Here is a 21,311-nt window from a genome sequence, read left to right as displayed (position 1 = left end):
GTCACCGCCTTTTGCAGCTGTATGTGAAAATCAATAATTACATTTATTTGAAAAACTCTAACATGCAATATTGTTGACCGTTACAATGAAGGATATTCACACCTCTGCATTGATGTAATGCTTACAGCATGTTACATCATAGTCAGCACTCGTTGGGCATTCCAATTTATAACGTGCTCTTCCGAATTAATTCAAAAAACATGTGAAAGAGGCGAGTGAGGATGGAAGATTTTGCATTATTGTGCTTTTTTTCATTTACTGATTAGGACTCTATATTTGGTATTTATTTTCAAAGTAGCTAAATGTGTTTTAATCTTTGTTAAGTTTGGAATATCGCTGTCATAGTGAATCTACGTTGCTCATATAGAGATTCCAAAAGCAGTACCACGCCAGACTGCGAATGCTACTTGTTTCTGTCTTTACAGACAAGGCCAGACCCGCTCAGACTCTCCAGCAATTTCTGTTTGTGTTCAAGGGCCTGTCCCTGATATTCATCTCAGAAATTGAAGTTGAGCTTCTTTCTTCAGCTACTGTCAGATAACCAGTGACTATTATTCAAAGGAGATTTAACTAACATTCCAAACCTGAATAAGACAAGGAGTCTTATTCAGTCTGAATTAACACCGATAATCAGAAAATACAATCAACGTGTTCATTTGGAAACAACACTCTAAAGAAAGAATGAATGAAATACACAGTGAAAGGGAAATGTTTGAAAGTTCAGATCACCGCCATCTGAAGGTTTAACTTGCACTGATTCAATGTTTTGCATCCAGTCCGGCTGGGAATTCGTCTACGCTGTCAGACATTCATAGAATGCTACAGGATGGGAATGGAGAAATTACAGAAATGTTTGAAATTTCAAAGAATGAGCTCATAAAAGCTGAGAGATTTTAGGAAGGAAATCAAACGTAGGTCAATGTAGAACAGAAATTGGTAGGCTTGGTATGAATAGGGCACGGGAGGAAACTTTACTGGTGATTTTAAGTGGCGAAATTCGCCACGGGAGCTGATGTAGTACAAAGAAGACGGAGGTGAAAGGGTTTAGTGCTGATGATTGGAAAACGTATATTTTTGACAAATATTTACTGTAGCATTTGATCTCCTACCAATGTCGCTCATTGGGGGATAATTGGAGTATAGAGATGGAAAATTCAAGGATCAAAATTGCACAAAATGCTGGGTTGGACTTTGGTTTCAGTTAGTAACATCTCCTTGTATTTCTGTCTGTCACAGCCAACTTGGTCGCGATCATAATCCTATCTCGAGGTCGGTGCAATCTCTCCCGATGCATCAGCTACTACCTGGTGGCAGTCGCAGTATCTGATTTCCTTGTCATCCTCACGGCTGTCATCTTCAAACGCATTGGACGCATTTACTTCCGGTACAGTGTCATGTCTACCACACCTGTCAGCGCACTCAGTGCGGTGTTGATCTATATCAGTCGCGATTGCTCAGTTTGGCTGACTGCAGCCTTCACCATCGACCGTTTTGTGGCCATCTGCTGGCAGAGCCTGAAGGTGAGATACTGTACGGAGAAAACTGCATCGATCGTCATAGGAACAATATGTGCTTTGAGCTGTATTAAAAACTTCCCGTTCTACTTTGTCTGCCAGCCTTTAGTCATTGTAGATGGCGTCCCCTGGTTCTGTGACATTAAGTCAACCTATTACACCCTGCCTGCCTGGCAAGCCTACCACTGGCTCGACCGCATCTTAACGCCTTTTCTCCCATTCTTTCTCATTTTCCTGCTCAATATTTTGACTGTGAGACACATCTTAGCAGCTAGCAGAGCACGCAGGAGGCTCCGAGGTATCGAGGACAGTGGAGACAAGGAAATGGCCAACCGTAGGAGATCCATTATTCTGCTTTTTGCTATCTCTCTGAGCTTCCTTCTCCTGTGGGTGACTTATGTGGGAAACTTCGTCTTCGTGCGGGCTATAGGTAAGGGCTATATCAGCAACCTAAATTTCAATGACCCACAATACATTCTCCAAGAGACGAGCATTGTGCTCACTTTGCTCAGTTCTTGCAACAACGTTTTCATCTATGAGCTATCCCAGAACAAGTTCCGTGAAGAAGTAAAGAAAATGTTTCTATGTCCTTTCAATATGCTTGTCAGTTTCATTAAACCGTGAAATACAAGGAAATCTTTCAGATTCACCCCCATCCCCAGCCTCCCAGTGTGTGCAAATCTCTGTCATAGGAGCATAGGCGAAGGAGTGTGCCATTTATCACGCAGAGCTCGTTCAACCATCCTCGATAAGGCTCTGGCTCGAACACATTTGGAGTATTGTGCGCATTTTTCGTCGCAATATCTCAGGAGAAGTGTTGTGAGAATGTTCCAAGGAATTTACAGCTTCACGTATGAGGAAAGATTGAGGAATGTGGGTTTGTACTTGATGGAGGTTTAGACGTATGATGGGATATCTAATTGAAACATAGACAATACTGAATGCCCTGCACAGAGTAGATGTTGGGAAGTTGTTTCCGCTGGGAGCAGACGTGTGGACCCGACCGTTTACCTTAGAATAAAGAGAAGACCTCTTAGAACAGAGAGCAGGAGAAGCCTTTCAGCCAGACAGAAGAGAACCTAAGCGTAACCCCAACTGACAAGCAATTCTTTACCACAGAAGGCTGTGGAGGCAGTTCAGTGAGAATAATTAAGATGGTGATACATAGGCTCATGAGTGCCAAAGGTCTTAAGCCTTACGGAGAGAAAATGGGCGAATGGGTTTGAAAAACTTAACAGCCATGATTAAGTGGCATTGCAGACTCACAGGACAGAATAGCATAATTTCTGCTCCTATGCATTATGGTCTTATGGTCTTTTGGATCTCGTGTCTGATGTGTGGACCTATTCAATTTACCAGCCCTTGGCTCATATCCTTAAAATATTCTCTGAAGAATAACTTAACTATCTCAACTTTTGTACGACCAACTAATTGAACAGTCAGCTACCATTTGCGAAGTGTGTTTCAATTCTCAAACACCTGTTGTGTGTCTAAGACCTTCCTGACATCTTTCCTGAATGGTTTGACTCTCATTCTAAGACTGTGGCCCCGAGTGATAGAAACCTCAACCAGTGGAATAATTTATCTTCATCGAACCTGTCTTTTCTTCTTTCATATCTTGAAGAATTCGATCAAATCACACCAGTCTCTTCCAAATTCTTGAGAAAACAGGCATAATTTGTTTAATGTCTTCTCATGACATAACTCCTGACGTCCACGTATCATTCATATAAAGCTCCATTGTACTCACTCTCAGGGTCACATATCATTTCTAAAATGTGTTGCTGAAATCTGCTCAACAGTACTTCAAGTCGCGTTTGTATAACTATAATATTGCTCTTATGTCTTTATAATTCAGTGATCAAAACATAAAGGTGTCAAACTTCCATAAGCTTCCTTTATTATTTTCTCTATCTGTTCGTGGCATTTTAAAGATCTATGCACCCCAAATCCACAGTCGATATCTCTATCGATATTCAGTGTATTGAATTCATACCTTCGAGAACGTTAAATAACAAAATAATCTTTTTCTTTGTCACATTCATCACGAAGAGTTTTGTTCAAGCTCCCACACTCCACTGACATGGGTGCATCGAATCCTCAATTAACAGTCTCCTGTTTCCAAAATCAATGGAATGAGCAACCACTTGAGGGGCTGCTTCACTCCAGTTAATGAGTGGCACTAAAAAACTACAGCACGTCAGGCAGCAACCGAAGAGCAGGAGAGTCGACATTTTAGGCCTAAGTACTCCATCAGGAACTTGATGGGGAGCGTGGTGTGTGGCAAGGTGTCTGTTCATCTTCCTTCCCATCTGTCTGCCCGATGCCCTGTTCCGAACAACCACCATCAACTCCAAATTTCACGTGCCAGTCGCCATCCTAGCTCCCATCTCCCACTCCCATCTTGCTTCCATTTGTGTCTCAGCTCCCTTGTGCCTTCTCCATTTCTGATGAAAGTCTCATTCCAGAAACGTCGACTCTCCTGCTTGTCAGATGCTGCCTGACCTGCTGTGCTTTTCCAGCACCACACTTTTTCCCTGTCATCTCCAGAATCTGCAGACCTAACTTTATCTTCCTCCTCTCTTCGGCGCGTGTCCACTGACCACGATAGAGTTGAAAAGTAGCCCTCTGCTCAGTATTTTAAAAAAAACGTAGAGGAGGTCTTATTCGCAGGGTCTCGAGACAAAATTTAAAATAAGTGATACCAATTATCTGTTATATTATGACTCTCCATTTCTGGACTTTCATTCAGCAGAATTTTACAGCCAGGATACCTGCCTTTTAGGTGGAAGTTATAGAATGAGCAGTAAAGCTTGTGATTGGCTTTGAATAATTCAGTGATTTGTGTAACTATAATTAACTCGTGTTCTTCCTCTAGCCTTCAATCCTGCTACTGCGAAGTGTTTATTTTCTTTGACTGGTGTGCTAGACATCCACACCTCGTTGCAATCCTCCGCACTTTAAAAATCAATCGCCATCAACAAACAAGAATGAAAAATCTTCCAATCTCGGAAATGGGTTTATGCTGTAAAACATGACATATGTGTCTGCGACAAGACACAGGCACGGGTTAAGTTGCAAAAATGCCTCAATTTTGTTAATAGTTCGGTGACTGGAATCCCAGAATATTTATGGTGCCGAAAGAGGCAGCTAACCAGCTTATCGAGACTGCATTGACTTTCAGAAGATTATCCCACGCAAATGCACCATAACCATTTATTTAGAACAAGCAACAATAAAAACAATTACACCACAGGAACAATCCTTCGAACTTCCAAGCCTGCGTCAATCCAGATCCTCTATCAGAACCTGGACTCTAATTTCTAAGGATCTGAATCCCTCTGCTTCCTACCCATTCATGTGTCTGTCTAGATACGTCATCAATGACGCTATCATGTCCGCCTGTCCCATCTCTCCTGAGAACGCATTCCAGGCACCTTCTACCCACTGCACACAGACCTTTCCACGCATATCTACTTTCAACTTTTCCCCTCTCACATTGAACTCGTGACACCTGGTAACTGAATGCCCCATTCAGGAAAAGAAGCTTCTTGCTGTCCACCCTGTCAACACCTCTCATGATCTTGTAGACCTCAGTCAATTCCCCCGCTCAACCTCCATCGTTCTCATGACAGTAATCCTAATCTGTGCAACCTCTCTTCATCGCTCGCGCTCCCGATACGAGGCAACATCACAGGGAACGTTCTCGGAACCCTCTACAAAGCATATACATCCTTTAGTCCTGTGGCAACCAGAGCTATATACAGTATTCCAAATGAGGCCTTGCTAAAGTTTGTTAAAAGTGTTACATGACCTGCCAACTCTTATACTGAATTCCCCTTCCAATGAAGGAAAGGACGCAGAATGCCTTGTTAACCAATCTATCGACCTGTGTTGCCACCTTCAGTGTACAAAGAATCTGAACTCCCAAATCTCTCTGTACATCAGTTTTGCGCAATGCTTTTCCATTTATAGTATGTTTCGATTTTGAATTGGCTCCGCTAAAATGCATCACATCACATTTACCGCATTGAACTCCATCTGTCATTTTTCCACCCAACTCTCCAATCTATCTCTATTTTGCTGCATATTTTGACAGTTTCCTTCAGTATCCGATACTCCACCAATCGTAATGCCCACTGCAACCTTATTAATCAGACCACTTGTACCTACACACAGATCATTAATGTATACAACCAACAAATGTGTTCACAATGCAGATCCTGTGTGGAACATCACTATTCACAAGTGTTCATTTTGAGAAACACCTTTCCACTACTCCTCTCTTTGTCGTGTTGCGCAGCTATCTATCTACTCCACACTAGACCTCTTGCGACTTCATTTTTACCATCAGCGTACCATGGGGGAATAAACAAACGCATTAATGAAGTCCATCTATATGACATATAAAGCCCTTCCTCCATCAATAAACTATGTCAGTTCCTTGCACAATTCTGTTAAGTAGGTAAGACATAACCTTCCCAGCACAAAACAATGTTGCCTATCACTGATAAACACATTTTGTTTCAAATGGGATTCGATTCCATCCCCCACTGTTTTCTCCAGCAGCTTCCCTCCCACTGACGTCAGGCTCTCTGATCTATAATTATCTGGATTATCCCTGCCACCCTTCCAAAAGTAGGGGACAACAGTTGCAATTCTCCAGTCCTCTGGGACATAACCAGTGCTCAAAGATGCTACACAACTATCTGTGAAGGCCCCAGATATTTCCTCTCACATTTCCTTCACTAAACCTGTGATGTATCCCGTCCTGAATTGGTAACTTTTCCACCTTATTGCCTGAACACACAACACTTCCTCCCTCCTATGCTGATTTGACCTAGAATAATCAAATATCTATTCCTCACCTCATATGTCATGCGCCTCACCTCACAAAATACCGCCACAAAGAACTCAGGAAGAATCACATCCCTTTTCTCTGACTCTACGCATAACTTTCCTCCTCTGCCCTTGAGTGGGCCGGCCCTTTCTCTAATTACCAACTGGCTCCTTACATCTGACCGCTTTGGAATTTATCTTAATCCCGTTAGCTGAAGATGTTTTATGACCCCTTTTTACCCTCTAAATACCTCCGTTCAGATTGGTGAACCTTTTTTGATATCCTTCCAAAGATTCGTCTGTTTTCAGTCACCTGGAAATTATGCATGCTTTGTTTCTTCCTCTTACATATTATCATAATTTCACCTGTCATCCATGGTTCCCTAAACTTGCCAAATCTCCCCAGTCCTTTTCACATGGACTTAGCTGTCCTCTGTTTAAAAACCAATCTCTCTTTAAAAGACTCCCACATATCAACTGCAGATTTGCCTTCATTAGCTGATAACAATCCACATTCCCTAACTCCTGCCGAAATTTTCTGTAGTTGACCTTACCCCAGTATAAAACTCTTTATTGAGGGAAACTCTTATCTTTGTTCATGAGTATTCTAAAACTTACATTATTGTGATCACTATTCCCAAATTAATGCGCTACTGCAGCTTCAAACAAATGGCCAAGATCATTCGACAACACCAAGTCCAACTTTCCGTTTGCAGTATTTACATACGGCTTTATAAATCTGACCTGGATGCTCCTTACAAATTCTGCTCCATATAAAATTCTAACACACTTGATCCACAACACACTGACAAAAGCGTGAACAGGATATGGAATCTGAGATCGCTGAGAATTTTGTATCCATGTTTGCTGAGTCCTCGGAAGTTGCTTGTGTGACTGGAGGCTGGGTGTCCACTGACATATCACTCAGAGTGCAAAAAGACTTGAGATTTCTAATCCAGGATTTCTAAATGAACATATTGGCAAATCAATGCAAATCGAATCTAAATTTGATAATACAGTTTCGGGAAAAACATTTTCAATCCTTAAATGTACATGTTGAAGAATACATTTAACTCGAGACTCACGGCAATGACACACAAATGCATTTTGGGTAATGAGGGATGGACAGTAAATATAAAATAGCCAGCAAAGACTACATTCCATCAAAATGGAGACAGAGCGAGAGAGCGACACACACACACACACACACACACACACAGAAATGGAGAGAGAGAGAGAGAGAGAGAAAGTCTGTCTGTGTGTGTATATGTAACTTATATTTTGGAAGATGTAACAAAATAATACTTTCTTCATAAACTATCGGGCGCTAGTGAGCTGAGCAGAGTATCTTTGGATGCTTTTGCACAGTTTCCTGAGGCAGCTAGATCATTCAAAATTATAGTTAGTAAAGCATACATGCCAATTGCGTTAATTCATCGTAGCGGAATTTACAAAAGCAGTGAAGGTATAGTGGAGCTGTGCAAGAACCTGTTTCGTTCATACATATGAGATTCTCCTTCAGACGGTTAGTGCAAGCTTGCCGAGTCAAATGGCCATCTTCTCTTCTGTGATCAGTCTATTTATTATTCAATTTAATTTTCATTTGACCGCTCTCCGCTTGCACCAAGCTGCACTCAATTGAATCTTTCTGTGGACAGTGATATAACTAAGAAAGTGGAAACATGGAAGAACCAATAACTGTAAGTTCCAACACCATCCTGACTGATAAAGATGATTCATTCTTTTATTGCCGATCAGTCAAGTCCTGGAAATCACTCCTGAACTGAATTTTGAATGTACTTGCATTCAGTAGATTGAAGCAGTTCGAGAGGACAGCTCCATACCACATACTAAAACGTAACTAGTAAGGAGCATTGAGCTCGGATTTGGACAGTGGGTTCCAGATTTCAAATATGCATGAAAACACAAACACATACTCTGATTTTACTCTCAATCAACTAATTCTGAAAGCAAGTGGCTCAGTGAAAATGAGAATTAACTGTTAAACTATCTCTGAAATGTTTGTATTATCCACAGTATTCAATTAAAATTAAGGAATTAGAAAGGGCAGACTCTCATGATATTCTCCATCATCTTCCTGCAGATTTTTCCAATTTACTTTCAAATTGTGACAATTCCCCTGACATTTACGGGTGTTCCTGGAATAATTCAATGCTTCATTTCTTTTCTACGAATTCCTGTTTGCGAGTTGCTCTTGAGTCATTCTGCTATGCACTCCTGATCAGAACAACTTGCTGTTCTATTTTCCAAAACAAAATTGGACATCTCTCAACTTGTCATTTTGATGTAAATAGGAGAGAAATTATCTGGAACCTGCTACAAACGAAGAAATATGATTTAATAGCTGTTATCATCACTTGAATGTTTCCTATATAAACGGGAATTTAACAAACTTCCCAACAATCCATTGGACGATTCTCTCCCGTGTTCACTGAGCGAACCTTTGTCTGAATTTTACTTTAAAATCACTCTTTGATCTTAGGACAGTATGGTCGATTGAGAATGAGGATACACACGTTTCTTCTCCACTGGAGCCAATCTACCAATAGTGAGATATTGCTCTTAAATATGTGTGTCTCCTTATTCCTTCCTTCGAACTCAATTTCTATCCTCCATTCACTCCACATTTCAACGAGATTATTGCTTTCCTGCGTTTATCATGTTATGAAGTTGAAGGTGTGCACTGTTCCTATAAGACAGTCTGTTATCTTAAGAGCTCACAAGCACCTGTGTATATGACTAGCTAGCCGTCTCAGAGTGTACTGGAGAATTGAAAATATACAACATTTCGCTGCAAAATAGATATCTGTGTTGGTTGTTGTTTTGATAGAAATTCAAATTTAATCAATCAATCGAAATTATGATTCAGGATACTGAAACGCAATTGGGTGTGAATGTATTGTTTTGCCAACATTTGAATGAAAAAGGGAATGTAACAAGGCAGACATTTGAACATCAGATTAAGCAAGTGCCATCAACACAGATCCAAGAATTTCGAAACACTCTCTATCAAAATAACCTTTCATTTGAAACTTACCCACAGTAAAATGAAAGAAGACGAGGAAGGGATATTTCAGCTGGAAAGAGACAGAAACCGAAAACGATAGCAGCTGCGTGGTTTTGAAATTACCTTGTTGATATTTTCGTAAATCTCTTATTGGAACATCATATTATCACAGACGTGGAGACAGTTAATAAGCAGTTAAGTGGAAGCGAGTCTTAGAGATGAGAAAAATTGTTATGTAGTGTTCACTTTATTTTCTTTAACTAGTGGAAATTGGAAGTTCGCTGTCACTCACATTTTAGCAGATGACGAGGCGAAGTGAGCTTTTCTAGAAATTGCTCGAATAAAGAGAAGAGTTCAGCACCGTATTGTGATACTGTGTAGAAACGCTCTCCATCGTAAGCTCTGTCATGCGAGTCGTTCCTATTTATTCGAGACCTAAAATGAAAAGAAAATGGCTCCACATCCATCTCATTGAACCCGCTCATAATTTAAAAGATTTCATTGAATTCGCCTTCTGGTTCCATGTTACTATGAAAACAAAAGGCCAAGTCAACCCAAGAATTTCAGATCGGTGCAATTTGCAGCTGATGACCTTTACGTGAGACAGTTGAATAGTCAATTATTTTTTTACGAACATAAAAACTGTGATTATTCCAGTCAGTCGAAGTTTTGAGCGTGTTTCAATATTCAATGGGATCATGGATGATTATCCATCTTTATTCAACCACGCCACAATATTTTTCCACAAAAGCTGATTTAATTATTCTGTAAAATCAATTGTTAAACTACCAAGCCTCCACAGCCTCTACCCTGAAAGGAGCCCTTGATAAATGAATTTGTTTCAATGAAATCACCTCCCTTTTTTTCAAAATTGCCTCTGAAGTCCTTTCCCTCAAGTATTAGCATTCTAGACATTGTCTGCACATAGATTCTTTTTTGAGAGAGAGAAAGAGATTCCATGATATCAGATGGATCATTGAATTACTTCACAAAAACAATGATGTCTGAAATGAAGTTATACAAAGTAAAATACACCCACTTCCCAGACGGCAGCCTGCTTTGTGGGTTTGATTTTGACCATATCTGCTTTTGAACCCAGGCCTGCTCGGCTTCTGACGAAACAGAATACTGCAATCGAAGATTTTCCTTATAAAACTACGATTTTCAGCTCAATATGCTTGCGGTTGTACTGATGATAATAGAAAGAGGTAATGAACGTTAACTTTAAAATCTGCACAATGGTAGGGTTCCGTGTCACTTCTCACCTGTGGCAGCTGACCAGCTTACCAGAATCCATTCAAAAAACAACACAATTATACTTTACCACGTAATATAGTTCTTCCACCAAGTAGTAAATTCTGTCATGCATTTGTATTTTAAGGTGTGATTGCTTCTTAAAAAAAATGCCCATCACACAAGGTGGTCTGTCCCAGATGATGGGGATCTGCATTCATCAGGCAAGTCTGAGGTGTTGCATCATCATCTTGAATTGTGTATTGTAGCTCATGGGCAAGGTTTAGGGATTTGGGCAGTTAGCAGTTCCGTTATTCGCTGATGTCTCTGTTGCAGATTAGCCTTCATTTCTTGTTACGGTTCTTTTTTATCTGCAGTGTTAATATTGCGAGTACATTTCAGATTCAGTCAATTGTTACCACCAGCATTTTAACAGTTGGGGAGTTAAAGGATGCTGATGATCACACAATTTAAAGGATAATGATTAGATTATCAGCTGTTGCAGATTTGTAATGTTTCACACATGTGTGGCATGAATATTACTTGCCATCCAAGAGAGAAGAATGCTAAGGACGAGTGTACAAAGTTTGTTAGCATTGTTCTATTCTGAAAACTCGAGAAAAATGCAATCTAATCAACGACACCTTCCATGTTCTCTGAAAGTGATGGAAGCCATCGCCAACAGTACCCACCAAACAGCACATGGAATAGAATAACGTGCAAACCGTTATGAAGATTTGGTTATGCCACATCCATTCAGCTGCTGGCCACATTACAGCGGTGATCCAAACAGGAATAAAAGGTAAACTCCAGAGGTGAACTGAGAGTGACTACTCTTCATAGCCAGACGGTATTTCAAAAACTCTAAAATAGATGAAACTGATTTAATATCTCGTGATTTCAGGGATAACTGGTAGGAACAGAGAGGACGTTGGATTTCGAAGCTCATTCATCTCAAGCACAGCACTATCACCACATAAGTTCCTCAGTGTAGTCTTCAATATCAAAACTTCTTCTGCTGCTTATTCAAGGATGCTCACTCCATCACATTCTTAGATGCGCAAATTTTTTTTGATATTTATCTAACGATCAATATCATTGCTAACTCGTCGGTTACTGAATCAGTCAATCTTGTTTGCAACAAGATCAGGCTGACATTCATCTTTGCAATGTTAAGTAAAATAATTTGTGTGGCACGTAAGTGCCTGGAAGTGACTATCAGTAGCAAGTGAAGTTAAAAATCGCCCCTTGACATTCAATGACATTACTATAGCAGAATCCATGACTATTGACATTCTGGGTTAGCACTAATCAGAAAATTTAACAAGAGAAGCAATTAAGATATTATTGCTATAAAAGCTGGCCAGAAGCCTGAAATTATGTGGCGATTAATTCTTTTTTATTTCAGCTCACACTTTCTGTCCACCATCCTTCACCAACAAGAAAAAAAGTTTTGTGATTGAAAACACTCCGCTTGGCTGCTGAGCGGAGGTCCAACACGACTCAAGAAGCTTGGCAGGATCCAAAATGAGGAATCCACATGATTGATCCCCATTCACTATATTTTATAAACGTTCAAATCATCATGAATGCCATTTAGGAGCAGCGTGTTCCACGCACAATGTGCATTGTAGTAACTCATGGTGGTCCCTCGAGCACCACCTTTGCTCCTGAGAACTCCACTGCTTCGAACATCCCAGACAGCTATAAATATGAACACGAATCGACCTAACTTGAAACGTTTTCGAGATTTTTTCACTGTTGCGGTTTCAGAAATTTTGAAAAATCGCTCCTACATCTCCTCTAATATCTTACAAACACGTATATTTTATTATAATGCCCGAGATTCTATCCAGATTTAGTTTGGAAATTTCCCCATTTACAATTTATTTTCCATAATTATCATTGTGAGTTCAGACCTTCTGTCTTTCATTTCTGTGTATGTGAGTTCCATTGTGTGGAAACGTTCTCTGTTGCATCAGTACAACTTCTGTTGTTTAAGTACATTAAATAGTATGTAATCATCATTTTCATCACCATCATCACTGTTTTAATGTAATCACAGTGTTCTTAGCCTGGTTTCATGATCAACGATATTCCTTTTTTGTATCACTGAAGCAAAGTCCCACTGGATATAAACCATTTCTATTTTGATGAAGTACAAATGCACTGGTCATCAGCATCAGTCATTAGGATTTGACTACTTTTCCCAACGTTTTCATGTCTTCCAAATCGGAAGTGGCAAGCAGTGTCTGTTGTTCAAAGAACTCTAAAGGCTTAGAGAGCATAATTGGCTCTCTGTGGACTTGCAACCATTATAAATTGGCGCATCTCTGAGCCTGTTAGAGGTAATGCCTGTGACCGGCAATCAGAGAGCAGAGAGCAACTTTTCAAATATTAAAAGAAATGCATGGTCGAATAGATGGTCCAGTGTATGCAATTTACTATCCAATTCTTGCTGCCATTGGAGTCCCCGGTGCGTCATTGTACTGAATAAATAATTGTGTAAAGAACTGATTCAGTACTTAAGTGCGGCCATTGACAACTAAAAATATGTCATAACGATCGACAGCTGGACGTGGTAATGAAATATGCTCAGGAAACGTTCAACACCGAGTCGTCCTGATTAAAGCCTGTTCAACCTCAAGATGACAATATTCCTTGACTGATTGAAAGGAACGATGAATATTTGGCCAGTTATTCAAGATCTAGAGTTCATGGTTGGATTTTCAAGGTTTAGTATAGGACATTTAGCATTTGTATTCAATTGATTCGTATTACTTGCATGGAAGCATGCAGTCACGTGCCTTGATTAGTATTCTGAAGGGCTTTGATGTGCGTTCAAATTTCACTTTTATTTTCCGAATAATTAAATCTCCAAAACAAATTTGACATGAGTGCCAATCTTGGATAGTGGATTGTCTCAAAAACTTTAACTGCTTTGTTAATGCTATTTCTGGAAACAAAACCACTTCAGTCGCCTGACATGTGGACACCCTTCCTTTGAACCACCACCAGTCACCTCTCCAGTGAGTACACAGCCCGAAGATCCTCTGGAATTGTGATGATTTTAAATTTCCTTGTGATTCGGTCCACACCCTCGTACTGGAGTCTTTTTGCCCCTCTGGAGTGTAAAACGCTTTACTCGGCAACATTTACTGCTGGGCGAAAAATTCTGAGCCATTATTAGTTCGCTCTTCAAGGATGACCCTGTCCTACATTTCGATAAGCAAAATGTACTTTTAATTGAAAGGCAGCATGAATGTGAAAGTACATGTACAGTTATGTCAATGTTCATGAGGTTTGAATCTGATTTGATACCAGTATTATCTTGACGTTTTCAATTCTGATTGTTGTTTATTTGCAGAATATATGGCAACCCAAGGTTAAATTTAGTTTTTCTTGAATATGTAAATGACCGCATCGAATTTTAAAATATAACTTTTTTTCTGAAGCATCTCATAACAATTATATTAAAGGTGCTATGTAAATGTAAGTTGGTGCTATTAATAGTGAGACGGAGGTGACACTTGGAGATGCAAACAAAAATGCTTTTGTTTCAGTTCAGAAAATATGCTAAAATATCAAACCTTGCCCAAATATGTATCTGGTTAGTCGCTTACAATTTCTTTCACCCTTTCAGTAAATGTGACGGCTATCGTGATCCTCTCCCGTGGAAGCTGTGATCTTTGTGGAAGCATCACTCGGTATCTGGTGTCCATGGCCGTGGCAGATCTCTTGGTGGTTATCAGTGCTGTGATATTCAATCAGATCACTGGCACTTATTTCCCAGTTAGTTTTATGTCCATGACGCCTGCCTGTACACTCAGTACGGTGATCATCTATGCAGCCACAGAAAGTTAGATTAGATTAGATTACTTACAGTGTGGAAACAGGCCCTTACCTAACACTACGGGCAATTTAGCATGGCCAATTCACCTGACCCGGAAACCGGAGCACCCGGAGGAAACTCACGCAGACACGGGGAGAATGTGCAAACTCCACACAGTCAGTTGCCTGAGGCGGGAATTGAACCCAGGTCCCTGGCGCTGTGAGGCAGCAGTGCTAACCACTGTGCCACCGTGCTGCCCTGGGTAACTGTCTGTCTGGTTAACTGTTGCTCTCACCTTCGATAGATTCATAGCTATTTATTGTGAAAACACAATATTGCACAGAGAAAACAGCGGTTGTGGTCATCAGAATAGTCGGTTTGTTGAGCTGTTTAAAAAGTATCCCCTGGTACTTTATGTATGAACCACTATATACAATCAACAAGGTACCATTATTTTGTAACGTAAAAACAAGCTTCTATACTTCATTAGGATGGACTGCCTATGATTGGTTTGCACGTGTTTTAAATGCGGGCCTGCCTTTCCTCCTGATTTTAGTGCTCAATGCTCTGACCGTCAGACACGTCATTGCAGCCAGTGTAGCCCGGAGCCAGCACGAGCAGTGGAGAAAATCATAATGATCCGGAGATGGAGAATCGGAGAAAGTCCATTGTTTGACTCTTCAGCATCTCAGGAAGCTTCATCCTGTTATGGATGATGTATGTGCTAAATTTTCTCTATGTGAAAATTACAAACAATCAACAATGTACCATGGTTTTGTAACGTAAAATCAAGCTTCTATACTTCATTAGGGTGGACTGCCTATGATTGGTTTGCACGGGTTTTAAATCCGGGCCTGCTTTTCCTCCTGATTTTACTATTCAATGCTCTGACTGTCAGACACGTCCTTGCAGCCAGTGGAGCCCGGAGGCGGCTGCGAGTCAGCACGAGCAGTGGAGAAAATCATAATGATCCAGAGATGGAGAGCCGGGGAAAGTCTATTGTTTTACTCTTCACTATCTCAAGAAGCTTCATCCTGTTATGGATTACCTCTGTGGTAGATTTCCTCGATGTGAAAATTACAAACGAACCTTATTTCTCAGGTTCCAATTTCAATGATTCAAGATTCATTCGACAAGAAAGTGGAAATATGCCTCAGCTCCTGAGCTGTTGCACCAACACTTGTATTTATGCCGTGACACAGAGAAAATTCAGAGTGGAATTGAAGAATGCAGCAAATTATCTTTGGAGACTAATTGTTAAGTTAATGAATTAGGAACGATGTGGGAGTTTATTCCAAATAATGATCGAATTGCACTTTGTTATTCTTGCATTATTTACTCTGGTGATGCTGGGTGAACAATCCTTGGGAGTCAAGGAAAACGAGTGATGAACAATATGATGCCAGCTTTTCTTTTCACTGACATGGCAAAAACACAGTTGTAATTTATTGATTAAAAAGTGTGGCTAGTTTCTGATTGAAAATCTGTGCAACAATCGCTTCAATTCAGTCTCAATCTCGCCTTTGAGGCAATCGTTTAATTGCTTGACAGGAAAAAGCAAGAGAACATGATTCAGCTCATCATATCTATCTCTGTCAGAAAGGCACTTGTGACTTGGCCTGCACAGCGTTCGTCCACAATGAGTTGCACATATTCATGACTTATTCTGGCTGAACACATTCCTCCTCAACTTATTTTGAAGTCGTCTACCCTTCACTCGAAGATTATGCCCAGATGTCCTACACCCTCCTATTATGAGAAAATCCTTTCCAATTCACTCTGTCCTGGCATCCCAATACTGTGTAAGTTTAAAATAGGTTCCAGCTCGTTCTTCTAATCTTCGTAGCGTACCTACCCAGAATCCACAAATGTTCGTCCATATGACAAGGCCTTCGTCAACCAGATGATTCTTGCACCCCTCTTTGGAACTCCTTTCATGGCTTTCACATGCTTCTTGACATACAGAACTCAAAACTGCTCACAATATTCCAAATGCGGCCTTACCTGAGACTTATACAGCGTCTGAAATACATCTCTATGTTGTTTACCAGCCCTCTTGAAATGAATGCTAACATTGAATTCATCTTCCTCACTGAAAACTGAAATTTCATGTTACCTTGACGAGAATCCATCCTAAACTAGCACAGCAAAGCCTGTCTGTGATTCAAACTTCCAAGGTTTTGAGAATGCAGTACATACCTTTATTCTTCATGTCAAAGTGCATGACCCCACATTTCCCTCATTATACCCCATCTTCCAGGTCTTTGTTCACGTTGCTGTCTCCCTCAAATCTTATTGCAGCCTTTCCAGGTCGCCAACATTACTTATTACAAGACTTAACTGCGTCACTTTCAAACTTTGCAACAATGACCTCAGTCATTGTATTATATAATGTAATTGGTTGTAGTCCACATTTTGACCAGTGCAGAACTCACTAGTCATCGGCCACCATCCCGATAGTGACCAGTTTATCTCCAATCTCTGTTTTCTACAGTTCTCTCATTCAATCCATGCCAGTACCTTCCACCAATCCCCATTCGTTTTCTTTCTAATTGGGTTGAAATTTTGCTCACTGAGCTGGAGATTCGTTCTCACACGTTTCGTCACCGCAGCAGGTAAGTAACACCATCAGTGGGCCTCCGATGAAATGCTGGTGTTCTTTTCCGCATGCCATTTCGCTTGGCCTGTTGTGGTGGTGGTATCACTTCCGGTTCTTTGTCTGAGAGGATGGTAAATAGGGCGCATATTGACATGATTGTTAATGAATTTCCAGTTTGAAAACCAGGCCTCATTCCCGTGCATGTCTTTGTTAACTCTGTCCCAGGAAAGATGTATTGCCCCAGTCGAAATGATGTCACACTTCATTTGCATATTTGCATACTTGTGATGTTTGGTCTTGTCATTTGGTGACAATTTGGTGCTAATACATCCTGGCGGCTATCTTCCTGCATGTATATCCAATGTCATGTTTTCTGCAGGCCTTGCAGAGTATTTAGAAATGAGGTACGATTTCTGCTACTTGCTGGAAAGGGGTAATTTATAATAATTTGGAGCTGTGTCAGTGTGGTAATAGGTCTGTTGGCTATCATGAGTCTGGTTTTCATCTCTGAGACGCATTTAATGTCTAGAAGGGTGACCATCATCTCTCGGTGTGTTGTGTCTTATTGTTTACTTCTGCTATGTTAGAATTGATGGGGTGCACGTATCGGATAATTGTTGGACCTGAATACATGGTACAGGTATTTTTCTCTACTTCTCGGACGTCCAGGTTCCTGCAGTGTGTTGGCGCTCTTTAATAATGTCCTGATGCAGCTCTGTTTGTGGATGTTGGGTTGGCTGTTCCTGTTGTTGAGTATATGATCAGTTGTGTCGCTTTCCAGTAAATGCTAGACTGCAGCTCTCCATTGCCTTTTCATTCGACTGTGACGTCTAGGAAGGGGAGTCTCTGAATATTCTCTTCCTCTTTGGTGAACTTTATACCGATGAGGATGTTGTTTATGTGTTTGTGGGTTTCTTCTAAATCAAATACTTCTCATTCAAGCAACTCTCCCTTCAACTGAAAGTTAAATTCTCTAATAGTATGGCCAGTATCACCTACGATTTCCTTCAACTTATGCTAGCAATTCAGGTCTGCCTCATTGCTTCTCGCCAAATTCAGAATTATCCTTTGCTCAAGGGTTCTTACACAAGATGCGTTAAAAACAACAACGTGTAGATATTTCACGGAATCATTTTTGGGGAATCCGTGACCAACGTTACTTTCGCAATCCGCAACTTGCTAAAATCCCCCAAGATTGTTGCAATTGTGTCTTTCTTACATGCCTTATCATTTTCCTGATTGTTTTTTGCGCCCGGTGAGGCCTTTCCATTAATTCCACCAGAGTCTCCTTTTCTTTGTTGCTTCTCAACACATTCCAACACACATACGATGCATCCCAAACCTAAATTACTTCATGTTCATGATTAAAATTCATTTCTTCCAAACAAAACAACACAACCATTATGCCCAAGAGCCTGTCCTTCACGGATCTCTGGATCGAACGTGATCAGCTCAAATACCATTGCAGCCACGTGTATCTGATATCCGTAACATCGTACCTGTCAATTTCAATCTACTCTGCAAACTCACTTCCATTGCTTAGCATATTGGACGCTTTCAGTCCTGCATTGACCACACCCTCTCAGGGTTGTGCCATTGAGGGCTTTTCCTGAAGTCAGATTCCTGACATTTTTCACAATCTGTCGACACTTTTACATTTTCTGGAGTCTTTAGTTACCTCCACTGAGCCGATACAACCTTTTCAAAACTGTCTTCCCCCATTATCCATGCAAGTGAGCCAACACATACATGTTCATCAGGTTATCATACCAAGGGTTGGGTGAACTTTCGACGGTTTACTGTGTATTTTACACCCTAGTATTTACAATGATATGCTGGAAAGTACCTGGGCGTATTCGAAACATAAAGGAGCCCGGTGCTTTTGGACAAGTGGCAGGTGGAAGTTCAAGGGCATAAAGAGAGAGAGAGTTTCCACACAGCTCTCTGTCGAAATCCTCACCAGTTCAGGACTGAACTAAACAGCTCAACAAGAGAGCCGACCACTCCTTTTTCGTCCTACAGGCCATTTCGAAACCACGATTAATTTACCCTGAAGTCTCATCTGTTTAAATATAAATAAAAGGCCTTTAAAAATATTTTTCTGTACCAAACCAGAGTGATTGGAGCCCGGGCTGGTTTATCTGGAAAAGACATCAAGGACAGAGCGTCCTTGAGCCAAGGAACAACTTTCAGAAAAAAGAAGCGACGAGCTTTGTGACAGTTTCCCATCCCTCCTCCACAAGACGTTTCGTGTGAAACGAGTGAGGAGGAATTCCAGACCATCTGATGATAACTGTGTTCTTCTAGTTTCTACCATACTGTGTTTTGTTCAGGCAGTGCTTTGGATTGTGTTTATGGAGCTAAGAGCGGAGTTTCATCATTGAGTTGAAACTCTGCCTCACAGTATTTACTTTATCCAGCATAGTTTTGTGAAATAGGGACATTCCTAAAAAAAATACCGTTCCACTTTTTTATTTCCAATCTCCTTTTTAATAATTACTAGCCATTTGTTATATTTGTGCTGCTGTTTTCACTTTCAGAGATGATTAGCAAATTCCTTGTCGCAACTCTTCACAATCAGAGAGATTGCACAATTGGAAACAGCTGCAGGTGACCAGGATCTAATTTGAATCTCAACTTATTTTTCCTTTCTGTCTCTGAGATTACACTGTTCTAATAGAACCATTACATACGAAACTGGCATTCAGCTAATCGGAGCCTCTCATGCTGTGTCTTCCTGTCCGAGTTTGAGCTTTTAAAGAAACCAACAGTGTCAGTCGGCAGCAGCCATGTGGATATTCAGCACCTGTCTTCTATTTGCAATGTTCATTGCAGGTGAGGGATAAGTCCAATTGTGTCTTCAGTTTATTGTGTGGAGCTGGTCTTGGGATGCAGAACAAGGGAAAGGAGCCCATTACAGAGACCGTTTCTCGGCAGAGCTCCAACATGAAATACAACTCACCAGTTTGACCATTTTGGGGCTGCAGCTGAGTGACACTGCCATATATTATATGCTTTCAGCCGCACAGTAAAGACAAAAATGCAATCTGAGCTCTGTTTAAAAACTATTGAACAGTTTTTGAGAGATTACTGTTGGAGATTGTGTGGTTTGCTCAGAATCACAAAATTAAACGCAACCACAGAGCGAAGTGCAGTGTTTAGCGCTCAACAGCACGGCAGCCAAGAAACCAGAGCAAACTGGAAGCAATCTGTTACAGGATTTTTCGAAGAAACGCCCGAGAAAACCAATTGCCGAGAAGAGAGATTACTGAATCTATCATACCGTTAACCTATCCCTCCAGGTCAAGATCAGCGTGGCTTCTTTACCCACTGACCACCATAACTCCAAGAAAACAAAATCATTGAATCAGATATTTCAGAATAGGGTTTTCATCCCATCAGGTCTATACCACCAAAACTACACTAATTCTATGCTTTGCAGCACGAAACCCATCCCTCATCGAAATAATTTTGCAAGATTGTGAATTTATCTACCTCAACCCAGGCAATGCATTTCAGCCAGCCACTCCCTGGGTCATTTCCTCTAAGCGCAAATCCCCTCTACCCATTTGCCTTTCATTTTTAAATGATGCTCCATTCTTGCTGATCCTCCAACGAAGATGAATAACTGCTTTATATCCATTCTGTTTATACCGCCAAAATGTTATACCACCTCTACTCCACCTCGAGTGCAATCATACAATTCTGATAGAGACAAGAAGTATACACAAAACTTCAATTGTGACCTAACCAAAGTCCTGTGCATCTTCAATAAATCATCACGGTGTTTTAATATATACCTCCACTGATAATAGCAAGAGCCCCCTATGCATCTTAAACTGTCGCAAAAGCCTTCCCACTCGCCTTCAGCGATCGTTTTACAAGAAAGCCACAATATCTGACTTCCTCTGAATTTCGTAGTTTGTTAGAATTCAATTAATACTCTCTTATCTTATTTGAGTCTTTTGAAATGCATCACTTCACCATTATCATGATTAAATTCCATCTGCCGCTGATCTGCCACATTACTAAACTGTTTACAACCGCCTGTAACTTATGACAGTCATCCTTGCTGTCAATCACCCGGCGAAGGTTTCACTCATTGCAAACATTGTTACCTTGTCCTCCACCCCACTCTCCTGCCATATTCTCATTGAAAAAGATCGTATATGCAACGACCAATAAGTAACTCAGCACTGAATCCTGATGTAAAACTAGTCGCCAGTCACGCAAACTATCTTTTACCACCACGTGCATTTTCGATGT

The sequence above is a fragment of the Hemiscyllium ocellatum genome (assembly GCF_020745735.1).
Source record: "Hemiscyllium ocellatum isolate sHemOce1 chromosome 27 unlocalized genomic scaffold, sHemOce1.pat.X.cur. SUPER_27_unloc_21, whole genome shotgun sequence".
Lineage (NCBI taxonomy): Eukaryota > Metazoa > Chordata > Chondrichthyes > Orectolobiformes > Hemiscylliidae > Hemiscyllium > Hemiscyllium ocellatum.
The sequence above is the reverse complement of the archived record's forward strand: the minus strand, read 5'-3'. Positions refer to the sequence as shown.